This window comes from Arachis hypogaea, chromosome 11 (genome assembly GCF_003086295.3).
Source record: "Arachis hypogaea cultivar Tifrunner chromosome 11, arahy.Tifrunner.gnm2.J5K5, whole genome shotgun sequence".
In the NCBI taxonomy this organism is placed as follows: domain Eukaryota; kingdom Viridiplantae; phylum Streptophyta; class Magnoliopsida; order Fabales; family Fabaceae; genus Arachis; species Arachis hypogaea.
In genome coordinates this window covers 12,096,473-12,112,679 of record NC_092046.1, presented here as the reverse complement: position 1 = coordinate 12,112,679, position 16,207 = coordinate 12,096,473, and positions in this window count along the sequence as shown.

The following is a 16,207-nucleotide window of genomic DNA, read 5'->3' as shown; positions in this document are numbered from 1 at the left end:
GTTATTGTAAATATTTGCTTTCGCTTGTTTATTTGTTTTTGTTTTTAATTTTTATTAGCTACTATGAATTCTCACCCCCTGTCGCTATGAGTTTGGTTCTAATGTTGTTGTAAGGAATGAAAGCTATAATGAGAACAGGCATCAAGGTTGGAATAATCAAAGATGGGAGGAGCCACCAGGATTTGATCAACCCTCTTGGCAACAACCCCCTCCAATGCGCTATCACCAACAACCATTCTGTGATGCATACCAAGACAATAGTTATGGTGGACCCTTTCGTGACAACCAACCTCCACCAAATTACTATGGTCAAGAGCCATTCCAGCGTGCGTACCAAGATGACAGATATGGTGGACCCCCTTGTAGTTACCAACAAGACCCACCATATACCTATGAACCCCCTCCTCAACATAGCTTTGAACCACCATACTCACAAGCACCTTACCACCAAACACCCTCATTCTAACACAATTACTCCCAAGAACCACCACCTCAATATTTACCATCTCCTTATCCTTATCAAGAAGAACCACCTTCCTATCATGAACCATTCTTCCCATGCGATGAACCCTTCCAACCACCCCGATCCCCAATGAATGAAACCATTGGTATACTTCTTCAAGGGCAAGAAAGGATGACTGAGAAGGTACTAGAATTCACGGCTGCCTTGACCGAGGTAGTAAATCGATTAGCCTCCCAACGGTTGGACACTCAAGGAACTCCCATGGCTTCATATGGAGAATCTAATGAAGAACGTAGCATGAAGGAGACACTAGAAACTCCAGTGGACAATGAGGAATGTGACTTTGTATTGGGACAATTGAAGGAAGCCGTAATCATCGAAGAAAAAGAAGTGGTTGAAGACCTAGGAGATGCTGAACCTCCATGGAAATCGAGAGTTGTAGAGAATTCCGCCAAGAAGTTTGAAATTGATGCTCAGGAGGATAGTGCACAACCTCTGAGGCATATGCCTTATGACGAATTGGACGGAATAGATCAAGAAGCAAGCTCCCTTGGCAATGACGATCATGAATCAAGCTCTCCTAGTGATGAACTTGCATCCGCAATTGAACTCCTTGAGCTTGAAGAACCTTCCCCAAGTGAATATGAAGATGATGTGGAGGTAGACTTTTCTCAACCTCCAACTTTTGACTTGAGTGATGGGGAAGAGGTCGAAGACTTTGATCAAGACGCGGTTGCAGTTGAAGAGGTTTGCAAGGAGGTGGAAGAATTCACAAAAGAGTACAAAGGAGTGGAGCTTGAAAGACCACTGGAAACACCTCTCCCAAGGCCATTACCACCCAATACAAACTTCAAGTGGGTAAAATCCTTAGCCTTTATCTTTACTTTCCCACTTGAATATGGTTTACTTGAAACAGATGGTTAGCTTAGAGCTCTTTGTGGCTTTAAGAGTAAGAGGGAGATGGTTGGTAATAGGAGTTGGCATGCAAGGTTCAATATGGTTCCACAATCCAAATTGAAGTACAAGGATTGGTATTGAGCTCGATTGAATGGGTCTCGGAAGATGTTTTGGTATCTCAGTGAAAATTCAGATTGAGCACCACCCGGTTGGAACAATATAGATCAAATCAAAGACGGGTGCAAAAGCAAGGTTTGGGACCCCGGAATTCATTCTAACAATCAACACTCTTGGGGCCTTGTCACTTGCTTTAACTTGTTTGAAGGCTTTATGTGCCTAGTTTGGGATCCCGGAGGCTATTGGAATTACAAACATTGGTGGGGATTTCTGGATGAGTTCAAGCACAAGCCTCCATGACAAGGAGATCACCAAATGTCCAACTTAAGAACTTTAACTAAAAGTGCTAGGTGGGAGACAACCCACCATGGTATGATCATTCTTTTTCAGTCTTAGTTTTATTTTATTCTATTTTTCTTAGTGTTCATTCATAATGTCTGCATCAGCATCTGCATTTTACATTCTGCATACTGCATAAAAAAAATTGCACACGACGCACAAGCGTCGCTGACGCGTGCGCGTCATATGTATCTACGCAACTAGACAAAGAGTTGCGCAAGAGACGCGCGGGAGGGATGCGTGGCGCACAAGCCACGCCACGCGTACGCGTACCTCATGCGTACGTGTCCCCTGCAGAAAAGTTCAACCCACGCGTAAGCGTCAGCGACGCGTACGCGTGGGGATGAAAATCGGCGTAAAAGCGTGCTGAACAGAGAGGTGTGATGGTCTGGGGCTGGCACTGTGCTGGAGGCACAAAATGACCCACGCGTACGCGTCCCTGATGCGTGCACGTCCTTTTGCTTTCAGACCACCCACGCGTACACGTGGGCGACGCTTACGCGTCGAGTGGCCAACTCAGTTTTCACGCATACGCGTGATAACCGCGCACGTGTCGCGCCCCATTTTTCATTCCCTTCTCCTTTCTTCTCTCTTTTCTCCTTCTCTCTTCCTCCTTTCTTACTTTCTTCTTTTTCATTTTTAACTTCTCATCCTTCTTCACTTTCATTCTATTTTACTTAATTTATTTGCATACTTTCATTCATTGCATTTTAATTTTGTGCATATTTTTATTTTCTTTTCTAAGTTTATTATTTTTCCTTTGGTGTTAAAAGTTCTTATTCAACTGTTGCATCTTTTCTTGCATTATTTTGGCGCTTAGTGACTTCTTTTATATTACTGGGTATTATTATTCATAAGTCAATGCTAATCTTTTATGATACTTGTATTCCATTTGCATTGCTATGCACTTACACTATCTTTCATTACCCACACTCTCTCCCCCATTGTTGCAATTCTTGTACTATTGATATGCCATTTGCTTCTATTGTTTTCTCACTTGCATGTTGTAGCTACCATGTAGTTGAGACCCTCTTTATTTGGTATTAACCCACCCACACTTTATTTGTTTTCTTATCTTTATTTTTGGGTTACTTTTCTTCCTTTTTGTCTTCTTTCAGGTTGGCCATCAAAGAAGGGAAAGGGAAAGCTTCTTAATGGGGCAACCAACAAGTTCATCTGCACAATCTTTGGAGAAAAGCATCAGTTGGAGCCACCCGTCCACTTGCACATCTTAGCATGCACCGAGGACGGTGCAATCTTTAAGTGTGGGGAGGTCGATACCGATTTCCGTGGGTTAGTTACTTCCTATTTCAACACTAATCATTTATTTTCCTTGTTAGTTGTTGCATTTGCATGTATGTTTTACTTGGTTGAAGTAATATTTTCTTTTTCAAGACCTTTTTTTTAATAGTATTTCACTAATTTAAATTAAAACTTTTTTGTTAAACTTGTTTGAAGATTGTAAATTGGAACATGAATTATAGCTAAGAACACACAATCTGTGAGATTTGAGCTTAATTACATGGTTACACTATTTAGCCATAATATTTTATTTGTGTGTGTTTTCTTCTCTATGATTGTAATCTATATTTTGTTCCATTCTATATGTCCATTGTTTAGTATATTTACATGCTTGCATATGATTGAGGCCATTATTTGTTATTACCTCACTTATCCCAAATAGCCTACCCTTTCAATCACCTTTGTTAGCCACCTTGAGCCTTTTAATCCCCATTTATTATATATTTTACCACATTACTAGCCTTAAGCAGAAAAATAATTAAATTACCTTATTTGAATCTTTGGTTAGCTTAAGATAGAGATTGTGTATCAATTAAGTGTGAAGAACCGTGGAAACTTAGGTTGATAGGAAAGTGTTGAATTTTATTGAAAAATATATTGGGAATTTGGGTACCTACTCATGTAAGACCAGAAAAAAATAATTAAAAACTTATGTGCATTGATAAAGTTATGTTTGCTTTCATGTTAAAAAAAAAACCAAAAATATTCAAATAAATAAGTAAATAAATAAATAAGAGGACAAAATTACCCCAATGTTAAGTTTAATAAAAGATCAATGCATAAGTGATGAAATTGAAGAAAAATTTGGTACATGAGTATGTGATACAAAAGTGAAAATTATGGGTAGTTAAGCATGAATTGGAATTATATAGAGTGTGTGTGTGTTAGGTAAGAGCATAGGTTAGTCAAAGATTCATAATTATAGCTCACTTGGCCATACATATATCCCTCCTTGATCTTAGCCCCATTACAACCTTGAAAAGACCTCATGATGCTTTGCATTGATGCACTAAATTTTTGTTGATTGGTTAGATGAAGAACAAAGTTTTAGAAAGCATGACTAGAGAAGAGTAGAGTGAATTAACCTTAGACACTTGAGAGATTTGAGTGCATATACACTACCAGTGAGGGTTCAATGCTTGATTCTATGTTTCCTGCTTTCATGAGCTGTCTTCTTACAAGTCTACTTGTCTTTACTGTATGATTTGAATTAGTGGAATCTGATTTATAATTGTCTTGGAAAATTTGTTTACTTTTAACCAAGTAGGAAAAAGCATTCTGGATTTAGTTGCATTTATATAGATAGGTTGCATTTCATAAGTTTTACCATTCCTCTTCACTCTCTTATAGCTTCTCTTGAACTTAGCATGAGGAGATGCTAATGTTTAAGTGTGGAGAGATTGATAAATTACTATTTTATGGTGTATCTTGTGCTCAATTGAGTGATTTTTATCAAGTCTTTGCACACTTATTCATACTAATTGCATGGTTTTATATTTTCCTTTCTAATTTTGTGCTATGATTGAAAACATGCTTCTTTGGCCTTAAATTTGCTATGTTTAATCCTCTCTTATTACCATTCGATACCTTGATATGTGTGTCAAGTGATTTCAGGGTTTACAGGGCAGGAATGACTTGGAAGATGGAAAGGAAGCATACAAAAGTGGAAGGAATACAAGAAATTGAAGGAATTGTTAAGCTGTCCAGCCTGACCTCTTCGCACTTAACTGACCATAACTTGAGCTACAGAGGTCCAAATGAGACAGTTTCAGTTGCGTTGGAAAGCTGACATCTGGGGCTTCGAAATGATATATAATTTGCCATAGTTTCCTTGAAGATAGACGACGCGCACCCGTGCATCACGCGCACGCGTCGCATCTGCGAAATTTCAGTGTATTTGAACTCGCTCCCAGCGATTTCTGGGCTGTTTCTGACCTAGTTTTCGACCCAGAAAACACAGATTAGAGGCTATAAATTGGGAGAATCCATTCATTCGTAAAAAAAATTTCATTCATTATTCACATTCTAGGTTTTAGATGTAGTTTTCTAGAGAGAGATGCTCTCTCCTCTCTCTTAGGTTTTAGGATTTAGGAATTCTCTTAGGTTAGGTTTACTTCTTCTCCATTCCAGGTTCAATGTTCCTTTAATTTAGTTTGTCTTCTACTTTTATTTATTCTAGTGCGTTGGTTCATCTATTTCTCTTGTTAATTACTTATTTTCCCAATTTGGTTTATGAACTCCATGTTAGAATCGATTTTCTCATTTAATACAATTTGAGGTATTTCAGATTTATGATTTTAATTTAGCTTTTTACATTCTTGGCTTGAATTGATTAATTGGAGACACTTGAGTTATCAAACTCCTTTGTTGCTTGTTAATTGAAAATTGCTGGTTGGTTTGGATCCCTCTAAAGCTAGTCTTTCCATAAGAGTTGACTAGGACTTGAGGAATCAAATTGATTAGTCCACTTGACTTTCCTTTATTTAGTAAGGGTTAACTAAGTGGGAGCAGTGGACAATTCTCATCACAATTGATAAGGATAACTAGGATAGGACGTCCAGTTTTCATACCTTGCTAAGAGTTTTTCTTAATTATTAATTTACTTTCTTGCAATTTACTTTTCTTATTCCTTATTCAAAAATCCCTAAAAGATACTTTTCTATAACCAATAATAAATTACACCTCCCTGCAATTCCTTGAGAGACGACTCGAGGTTTAAATACTTTGGTTTAATTTTATTGGGTTTGCTTTAGTGACAACCAAAACTTTTGTACGAAATGATTCTCTGTTGGTTTAGAAACTATACTAACAACGAGAATTTATTTGTGAAATTCTTTACTAGCAGAAATCCGTTCGTCAGTAAGCAGCGGTAGTATTCAAGCAGGGGCTGGGGATGCATGCATCATGCATGTGTGACGCGTGGCATGCAGTACGCAAATCGGACGGTCCGATTTGTGTACCTGCGATGCCTCTAATCGGACCGTTCGATTACTCTCTCTCAAATCAGACCGTCTGATTTGTTGATCATAGCCGTCACATCTTGGTTAAGCCTCCTACACTCCCATAACGCAGTTATACATCATATTTGTCCCAATATTAAGATTAAAAAAGTGCTTTTTGACGGGCTGAATAGGACAGTCCGATTAGAGGCACGATCCACCAAAAAAATTTGTGTGCTTAAAATCGGTGGGTCCGATTTCATTCTCCAAAAAAAATTTTGTCCTGCAGCCTAGAAATTGGTGAGTCCGATTTTTTTGAACAAAAAACAATTTTGTTCTGCATACAAGAAATCAGTAGGTTTGATTTCTTTGCAAAAAAAATAAATGCTCAACACAAATTAGACGGTTCGATTTGTGTTCCTTCTCACCTCCAAAAAATTCGACCGTTCGATTTCTTCCCTCAATTACCTGCTGTCACAACAATGTAAAACACCCCTTACTTTTATAACGCGGCGTTACACCAACTTAAGTGTCATATAGAAAAAAATTAGCCTCTTATGACAAACAAGTATTTGACTTGCTGTTTAAATGAGAAAAATAATTAGTTAACTCAGACCATAACCTGGACTATCATTTTTTTCAATTGCATGACTAGCAGCAATAAAACACACACAGAATTTGATAAAACGAAAGCATATATTTACGGATAATAGGACAAATAAACTCTACATGTTTATTATATGATCCTATTACCATTTGGAGAAGGATACCATTCATATAAAGATGACAAAAACGAACCAACGCAAGTTGGCACAGATGGATGAGGGTCTGTGTCCCTTAACCATCTCTCCCGGGTTCGATACTCACTGGAGGATGGGAATGGAGTTTGCTTGCTTGGGAGGGTCGCCCACTTTGTGTGCCTCTGCAGTACCCGAGGGATTAGTCATTGGGCTTCCGGCCTGATGGATACCCTGGTACACACCAAAAAGATGACAAAAACGACCGTTAAAAAACGTACTTTAAAAATATTAATTATTGTTAATAAAAGTATAAATTATAAATAAAATAAAAAATTTATATTGATGATTTTATCTAATATTACCTTAAACAATATATTGCTTTTTTTTAATATCAATTTCACAATAAATTTTATTCAAAGAGTTTAAAAATAAATATGAATTACTAGAGTAAAAATAGAACAATTAATAATAAAAATTAGTAGATTAAAATATAAATCTTTAAAAATAAAAAAATATTAAAAAATATAAAAATTATAAATAGAAACTCAACTCAAAAAATTATTAAATTCTCAAAATAAGAAAAAAAATATTAAAATGATAATAAAATAAAATTAAAAAAATAATATTATAAAAAATAAAAAAAACTTTTAATAAATTTTTGTTAACAATTTAAATTTTAAACAAATTAAAATTAGAGTCAAAGTAACGATTTTAAGAATATTGCAATATTTTTAATAAAGATAATACTTTTAATTTATACCACGTATAAAAATTTAATATATGATAATCTATTCAATGGATGAGATCAAAAATTATTATTTAAAGATGTTTTAAACATCTTTATCTACATTTTCACCTTCAAAAAAATTTTTTTGTATGAGTCTTTGTCTTTAGTAAAATGGTAAGGACAAATTGATAATTCACTCATTTTAAAATAGTTATTTTAATTAAATTGGTCAAATTGAAGGAAATTTTATTATCTGAAATAAAAGTCAGTTTGGATAAATAATTTAATCAAGTTCTTTTAAAAAAATAGCTTAAAATATAAGGACTTATATTAAAAGCAGTTTATAAATAAGTTATTTTGTATTTGATTTTTTTTTATCATAGAAGTACTTATTTTAAAATTATTTTAATAAATAAGAGTGATAAAATAATTTTTAAGGAGAAGTCAAATTTTTTTACTTCTTCAAAAGTTCTTAAACAATTTTTTGAGAAGTTAAAAACATATTAATAAGCTGTATCAAATAACATTAATATAATTTTTTATAAGTCAAAATCTTAAAAAAATAACTTTTGAATTTTCTCAAACGAGCTCTAAATATTACTAACGATATTGTGTATTTTAAAATTTTAAGTAATTTAGATAATTATTCAAAAATAAAAGAATCTTTTACATGGCTCATTTTTTTAAATGTTGGATTGCGAACTGGTGTTATGCGCCATTAGCCCATTATGATATAACTGTGTGTTCTATTAGACCATCTCCAGTAGAGAATTCATCACAATTCTTATTTATGATCCACCTGTCATAAAAAATAACTCCACATCAGTTTTTGCGTCATAAACAGTAAATAGGAACTCAAAGCATCTCTATCTTCTCCATTAGGAGGAACTAACTTTAGTTCCTGTTGTGGTCCCACTTAATTAATTAATTAAAATACTTGAAATTAATGTAATTATTTTTTTTAATAATGTAATTTAAAAATTTAAATTTAAAAATAATTCACTATTAAAAGATATTAATATTAAATAAATTTATATATAACAATAATACACAATATATAATTCAGGATTACACTAATTTGTAAAATTACTTAATACAAAGAAAAACATAATTAAACTCTATAGTTGACGACAAGCATTGTGAAATTGCCATATGTGTTCAATCAAGTCCTCTTTCAATTGTCTATGCTGCTGCCTATTTCGAAGTTGGGCATTTCTTTGGAGAAATTGATGGTATGGTGCAAAATCTTCTTCTCCCAACTGAGGTTGTGATAAGCCATTTTCAACATCATCATACTCTAAGCCTTGAGCAAAATTTTCTGCATAAGTGTCTCTTTCATCCTCAACAATCATATTATGCAATATAATACAAGCTCTCATTATGTTGGCAAGCTTCTTCTTTTTCCAAAAACGAGCTGGACCACGTATAATTGCAAAGCGTGCTTGCAACACTCCGAATGCTCGTTCCACATCTTTTCTTTGCCCTTCTTGGTATTGTGCAAATAACTTGCGTTTCTCCCCTTGTGACTTTGAGATTGATTTGATAAATGTGGCCCATTCAGGATAAATACCATCTGCTAAATAGTATCCCATTGTATAATTATTACCATTAATAGTATAATTTACCTCCGAAGCACGATCATTTAGAATATCATCAAACACTGGAGAATGATCTAACACGTTGATATCTTTATTTGAACCATAAACTCCAAAGAACGCATGCCATATCCAAAGGTCTGAAGATGCTACACCCTCAAGTACTATGGTTGCAACCCCACGATAACCACTCATGTACATACTTTTCCACGCCTTTGGACAATTTTTCCATTGCCAATGCATGCAGTCAATGCTACCCAACATGCCAGGGAAGCCACGACCCTCCGCCATTTGTAGTAGGCGTTGTACGTCATTTGGATTGGGTTTTCGCAAGTATTCATCCTCGAACACCGAAATGACACCTTCAACAAATTTTTCCAAGCATTCAATTGTTGTGCTTTCGCCTATGCGCACATAATCATCAACAGCATCAGCTGCTACGCCATATGCTAACATCTGTATCGCAGCGGTACATTTCTGGAGTGGCGACAAGCCTCTTCTTCCAGTTGCATCAACCCTCTGTTGAAAATACGGATAAACGTCTGAGAGAGCGTCTACTATCCGAAGGAACACATGTCTTCTCATTCGAAATCTCCGTCGAAAAATGTCAGCATTATACACTGGATCATCTGCAAAGTAATCTTGGAAAAGGCGATCATGTCCTGCTTCTCGATCTCTGTTGATCCATCTACGAGTAATTGGGATAGAGCTTCTATCGATATCTTCTTCTGAATCTTTGAGTAAATACTCATCGATCCAATTATCTATGAGTGTGTTATCTTGCCGTCTTCTTTTGCCATACAAAGCCTCATTAAACATATCATCAAAATTTCTAGCCATATCTAGAAATGTAATTTTTAGTTCTCTTTCGAGGTGAGAAAGTAGAGTTGAAGTGGAGTTGCGGAGTCATTGATAGTTGATATTTATAAGTGTGTCTGCAGTAAGTACCTTAACGGCTAGTTAACGACTAGTTCTGCAATGGCTAGTTCTGCAATGGCTAGTTTTGCAACAGCTAGTTTTGCAACGGCTACTTAACAGCTAGTTTTGCAACGGTCACTTTCATGAACAATAATGGCACAATAATATTGACTAATTTAAAAACTTACATCAGAAATAAATAAAACAAACTACATCACATACCAGTAATACGCAATAAAAATAAGAACATACTACATAACTCTACGAATATAAGGAACCATTAAGTAAACCACTTGGCGATTATTTTCTCACATGCAATCTCATGAAGAGCTCGTCATTTTTCACTCATTGTAGACGTGTCAGCATTAAGTATTTGCATATCCATCTCCCTTTCCCTTTCCTTGGCCATCCTTTCTATTTTCCTTTCTTTTGCTTTTATCTCCATTTCTTTAATATACCTCTGAGTTTGTAATTCTTGTTCTTTCATTGCCGCTTGAGCTTGTAATTCTTGTTCTTTGATTGCCGCTTGAATTTGTAACTCCTTCTCTTTGATTGCCATCATCTTTGCTCTATGTTCCTTCTCCTCTTCTCTTTCTTTTTTCCTTTCCATTAGTTCCTTTTCTCTAACATTCTTATATCTTCCATGAGAGATAATTTTTTGACAACCGATGATTTTCTTTCGCTAAAATCTTCAGACATCTGTGCTTTTTCCTTACCTTTTCGCTTGCTCTTCTTTAATCCTTGTGGGCGAACGGGAGAGTCCACACCGGGTTCGTCAGTCAACGGTATTTCTGGGTTTGATGAGGATGAGTATGCTCCAGTTGCACTAACCTTGGTTCTCTTTGAGCCGCCACTCTGTGTAGGTAGTTGGCTTCTCCATTTTTGCTCCAACCGAAGCATGTTCCAATGCCTCTCAAAAGTGAATTTTTGACCATAATGTGTGGAATAAAGTTTATAAGCCAACTCCTTTATATCATCAGCGTTCGAACCACTCCTTATATTTCGACTAGCTTGATCGTAGCAACCAGCAAATTGTGTAACAGCCTTGTTGATCTTATACCATCGTTTCTTACATGCAACTACCCCCCTTGTCATGTCGGAGCAAAATTCTACACAGTAGCTATGAATTCGACTCCAAAATGTTTCCCCCTTTTGATCGGTACCAACTACAGGGTCAGTTGAAACATTTAACCATGCACTGATCAGCATCTCATCCTCTTTCCAATGCCAGTGTTGAATACTATCTTGCCTCCGATCTTTAATATCATCATCATTGAGGTCGATAGCATCTAATCCACAAGGGTTGGCAAAATCTTAATATTGCGAATTTGGACTGGATTGTATAGGAGTCTGAGAGGATGGGTTAGAAGAGCCACCAACACCAGATGAGTTATGTCTTGATGCACTGAATTGAGTTGGAAACGGCAAGGAAGTTGGAGTAACATTTCAAATAGAGGGGTTAAATATGGATGAAAATGGAAAATGGGATGTTTGTGAATTTTGATTTTGCAGTTGGAATATAGGAAATTGATTATTATAAGGAGCTTGAAAATTGAAATTAGAAAGATTTTGTGGATTTGGATTTTGAAATGTATTTGGTAGTGTGAAGTTTTGATTTGGAACTTGAGAGTTTGAGGTTTGAGATTGTTGGGTATTTGGAATTTGAGAAAAGTTTTGTAACTAATTGAAGAAAGAGTTGAGTTGGTTTGGATCCATTTTTTCGAACAAAAAATAATAGTAGCAAAATTTTGATTTTGTAAACTTGGAAGAAGATGAAGAAGAGTAGTAGAGAGTGTGAGAATAGAAGTGTATCTAAGTGGTATATATAGAGTAACAAAATATTAATTTATTAATAATAACGGTAACATAGTAACGGCTAGTTTTGCAACGACTAAATTAATATAACAATATAAATATAAATAATATTTAAATATTAATTATGATATAAATTATTAATTAAATAGAAATTTAATTATTTAATTATTATAATTATTAATAAATTAATTATAATTTAATTACTTAATTAATTATTAGTTAATTAATTAATATAAATTATTAATTATATAAAAATATCAATATTTAATATAATTAGTCATTATAATTATTATTAAATTAATTATTATTTAATTATATAATATAATTATTTAATTAATTAATATTTTATATAATTATTTATTTTTTATTTTACATGCCATTTGGCAATTGTGTATTGGTTAATGGGAGTCCCCATTCAGAGGGATTCCCTCGTTTTGAATTGTGTGAAGGAACTCAAGTGAGTTCCTCTCCAACGCCCCATCTCTCTTTTCTCTCTGACAACACAGTAGGAGGGCTCCAAATATTTGCCCGTTGGAGATGCTATGCATATTGGAAAAAGCAAAAATCGATGCTGACACATTATAGAAGAGAAAAGAAAGGCGGAAAATGGAAGGGATGATTACTGTGGTGAAAAAAATTTCGAAAAAGAGAAAATAGTAGGCGCGACTTGATGTATCGTGGGAGCAATTTGATGTATTGTGGGCGACTTATCAAAAAAAAATAAAAAATTTGAATGGCAACGACTACAAATAAGGTCAGTAAAAGCTTCGTGTTCATTTTGTTGTTCTTCCTTCTACTCATCTTCTTCTCTATTTTTGTTTTTCTAGTATATTTATTGTTCTTGTATTTAATTTTTAAAAAATTAGATAAAAAAATAGATGATAGAGTTAGTTTGAGAGTATATTATAATAGTCAAATTTTAAATAAATGCACAAAAAAATCTCCACATAATATTCTTCTCATCTTTTTAGATGTGAATTTTATTACAAGAAAATAAAATAGAATATATCTTTTTTAAAAAAATTATAACATAATCTAAAATTTTAATTACTCATCAGATTAATACATATTCAACTAGTGTTTGTTTTAATGTATATATATTGAATTAAACACAGGAGATTAAATATTCAACCATTTAACTAGTATTTGTTTTAATGAAGTACTCTTTTTTATATTTTTCAATAATGAAATGATACATGAAATAATTTTTTTTAATTGATCAAATTTTATTTAAATAAATAAAAATATTTTTTTGGATATTAGTCGCTCAAAGTTCATAATATAACATTTTTCTTACTCATTACACATTATTAAGCAATATGTAATATATTAAAAACATAACAACTAAATGTAGCAGATTCTTGGGTACACATCAACAATACTTTAGAAGACATAAAAGTCTTGCTTAACAAAGATGCTCTTACTACTTCTAGAGTTCCTGTTTCTTATAAAGATTCGTTATTGACACCTCCTGAGCCAGTTTTAGGAGAAAAAGACAATTTTTGAGGATGTAAGAGAAGATGATTCGGACTCTGCAAATCGTTGGTATAAAGATGAAAAAGAAATTTTATATTAAGAAAAATCTTTTGATCTATGCCTTGAGATCAAAGTTACCAGAGAAGAGTTTGAAGAATGGTGTAAACCATGACATGCTGCTCTCATTGTTAAAGTTCTTAAAAAGAGAGTTAATTTAGGTTTCATGGAACAATGTTTACAGAAAGATTGGGTAAAAAAAGTAAGATAAATGTGATAGATATGGATCGTGACTATTTTTTGGTTCATTTTTCAGAGAAAGAGGACTATTCGCATGCTCTAACGGGTGGACCTTAGATGGTGACGGGTCATTATATTATTGTACAAAGATGAAGGCCTTTTTTCCTATCCTCGGAACAACAGGGGAAGAAGATTGCCGTATGGATCCATATACCAAACTCTCCCATTGAACTTTACAATCATTGTTTTTTATGGAGGGTTGGATCAACTATTGGCACTATGCTCAAAATTGATAAGATTACGTCTATTCATTATCGAAAAAAATTTGCAAGAATATGCGTGAAAATCGATCTCTCTAAGAAACTCATTTCTAGAATTTTGGTCCTTGGGAGTACCTTGAATATAGAGTATGAGGGCCTTCATCTCATATGCTTCAATTATGGGCTGTATGGACATCAGTCGGAACAATGCGGAAAAGCACCGATGGGTGACGGTGAGCATCGGCATGAAGAGAACTCCGACGATAAAGATGGAACCGTTAGGAATCAAATCCAAGCATTCAATGGGGAGTAATCTGGAATTTCCGAAAAATCAACTAATGTGTAAAAATCAAGAAACAATCAAGATCCACCTAATTAGGGCCTCTGAATGATGATTCCAAAGAAAAAAGCAAGAGAAACTCGTGCCAACTAATAAGCCTTCCTATTATGGGAATGAATCCACAACTAATATGGAAAGAATTAATAATAATAAGGACCAATCTCTCGTTAAAGGGTCAAGGTATAATATCTTGTATGAGGATTCAGATAAAATCAACGTGAAAGATGCTAATCTTGTAAATGTGCCTTGGCCTGAACCCATGCAAGATGGACTGCATGTAGCTGTCGACACTCATACAAAGGAGCCCATTAATCAAGTTCAAAATGAAAGTGGGCCAAGAGAACATATCACCAAGAAGGTTCTTAGGCATGGTGCTGAAAAGAATTTCAAAACTAAAAAAAAGGTGGCTCTCTATCTTCCTCAAAAATCAAGCAAAGGCAACAAGCTCAAAGCCAAGGAGATTTTCAAAAAGGAAATCAATTTGGAGAAAGCTCCTGTCTTATCTCAACCAACCAGCTCTTCTTCGAGAAATCCAAATGTGGTTGCTATAAAGAGGGAAATGCTTGAGAGTATGAGGAGGTTACAAAAGGAGCAACATGATTCGGTTCAAGTTTTAACAAAATCTAAGAAGGCTTTGGAAAACCATGTAGTCAAGAACGATTTTTTCAATCAAGTACAAGAGAGCTTCTCGTCAAGGTTGAAGTCAAAACCGCCGGAGCAAAACCTCCCTCCACCGATGAAGCCACCAGAGGCTACGATGGAAACATGAGGAATCCTTGCAAATGATGGAGACCAAATCATGGCTGAATCACCCCTTTTGGGATTGGGGGCTGATGCCCAGAGCTAAGTTTTTTCTTTTCTGTCTTGGTCTTTTTGACCCTTTATTCTTTTTTTTAATGTTTTTATGAATCTGTTAATTTGGAATTGTAGAGGGACTGGTAATAGAACCTTTCCCAAACTTATTAATGATTTAAAAAAAAATATAATTGTAGTTTTCTTATTTTATTAGAAACAAATATTAGTAAAAATCGGGGTAGCTCTGTTTGGAGTAAATTTGGCTTCGATGGAATTTTTATTAAAGAAGCTAGGGGCTATTCTGGTTGTATTTGGGCTTTGTGGGATACAACTTGTGGAATGTTGATTTTTTATCTCATAATTATCAATTTATTCATATGAGGGTGAGAATGACAATTCTGATCTGTGGATACTAACTGCTATCTATGGTAGCCCTCAACGGATTAATCGCAAAATCCTTTGGGATTGTATCCGAGATTTTAGCAATAAAGTGGTTCAATCCTGGTGCCTCATAGGTGATTTCAATGCCGTTATTCATGATTTTGAATGTAAGGGACAATCTGAAAGTAACATGGGTGGCTGCAAAGACTTCTAATCATGTGTTGCAGATTGCAGTCTTTTTTATATGGACTATAATGGTTGGCCCTTCACTTGGAAGATAGGAGACCTAGTGGAACGTTTGGATCGGGGCTTATGTAATTTTGATTGGTTCTCCAGGTTTTTTGAATGTAAGATTAGACATCTTTCGAGCTACAAATTTGATCACTCTATACTTTGTCTCGAGTTGAGCTCTACTAATCCAACCAATACTGGTAAAAGACCATTTCGCTTCTTAGCTGCATAGTTGATGCATCTTGATTTTAATAACATGTTTAATAATAATTGTTACTTCACTCCAAAAGTCGCTAAAATCTTGGAACCCTGCTGTGTTTGGGAATATTAATAAGAGAAAAAGTAAGATTTTAAGAATATTACATAGGATTATAGCTAGCATAAATCCCACAACAATTGTTTCTTGCAAAATTTACAATCGTCTCTTTGGGAGGAGTATGAAGACATCCTCATTCAAGAGGAAATTTTTTGGTACCAGAAGTCGCGGTGTAAGTGGATTGAGTTTGGTGACCGCAACACTAAATATTTTCATGGGACTACTATAGCAAGAAAGAGAAAGAATAGAGTGGATTCTCTTCAAGAATCCGATGGCACTTGGATCTATGATAAAACTAATCTAGAAAATATGGCTACTT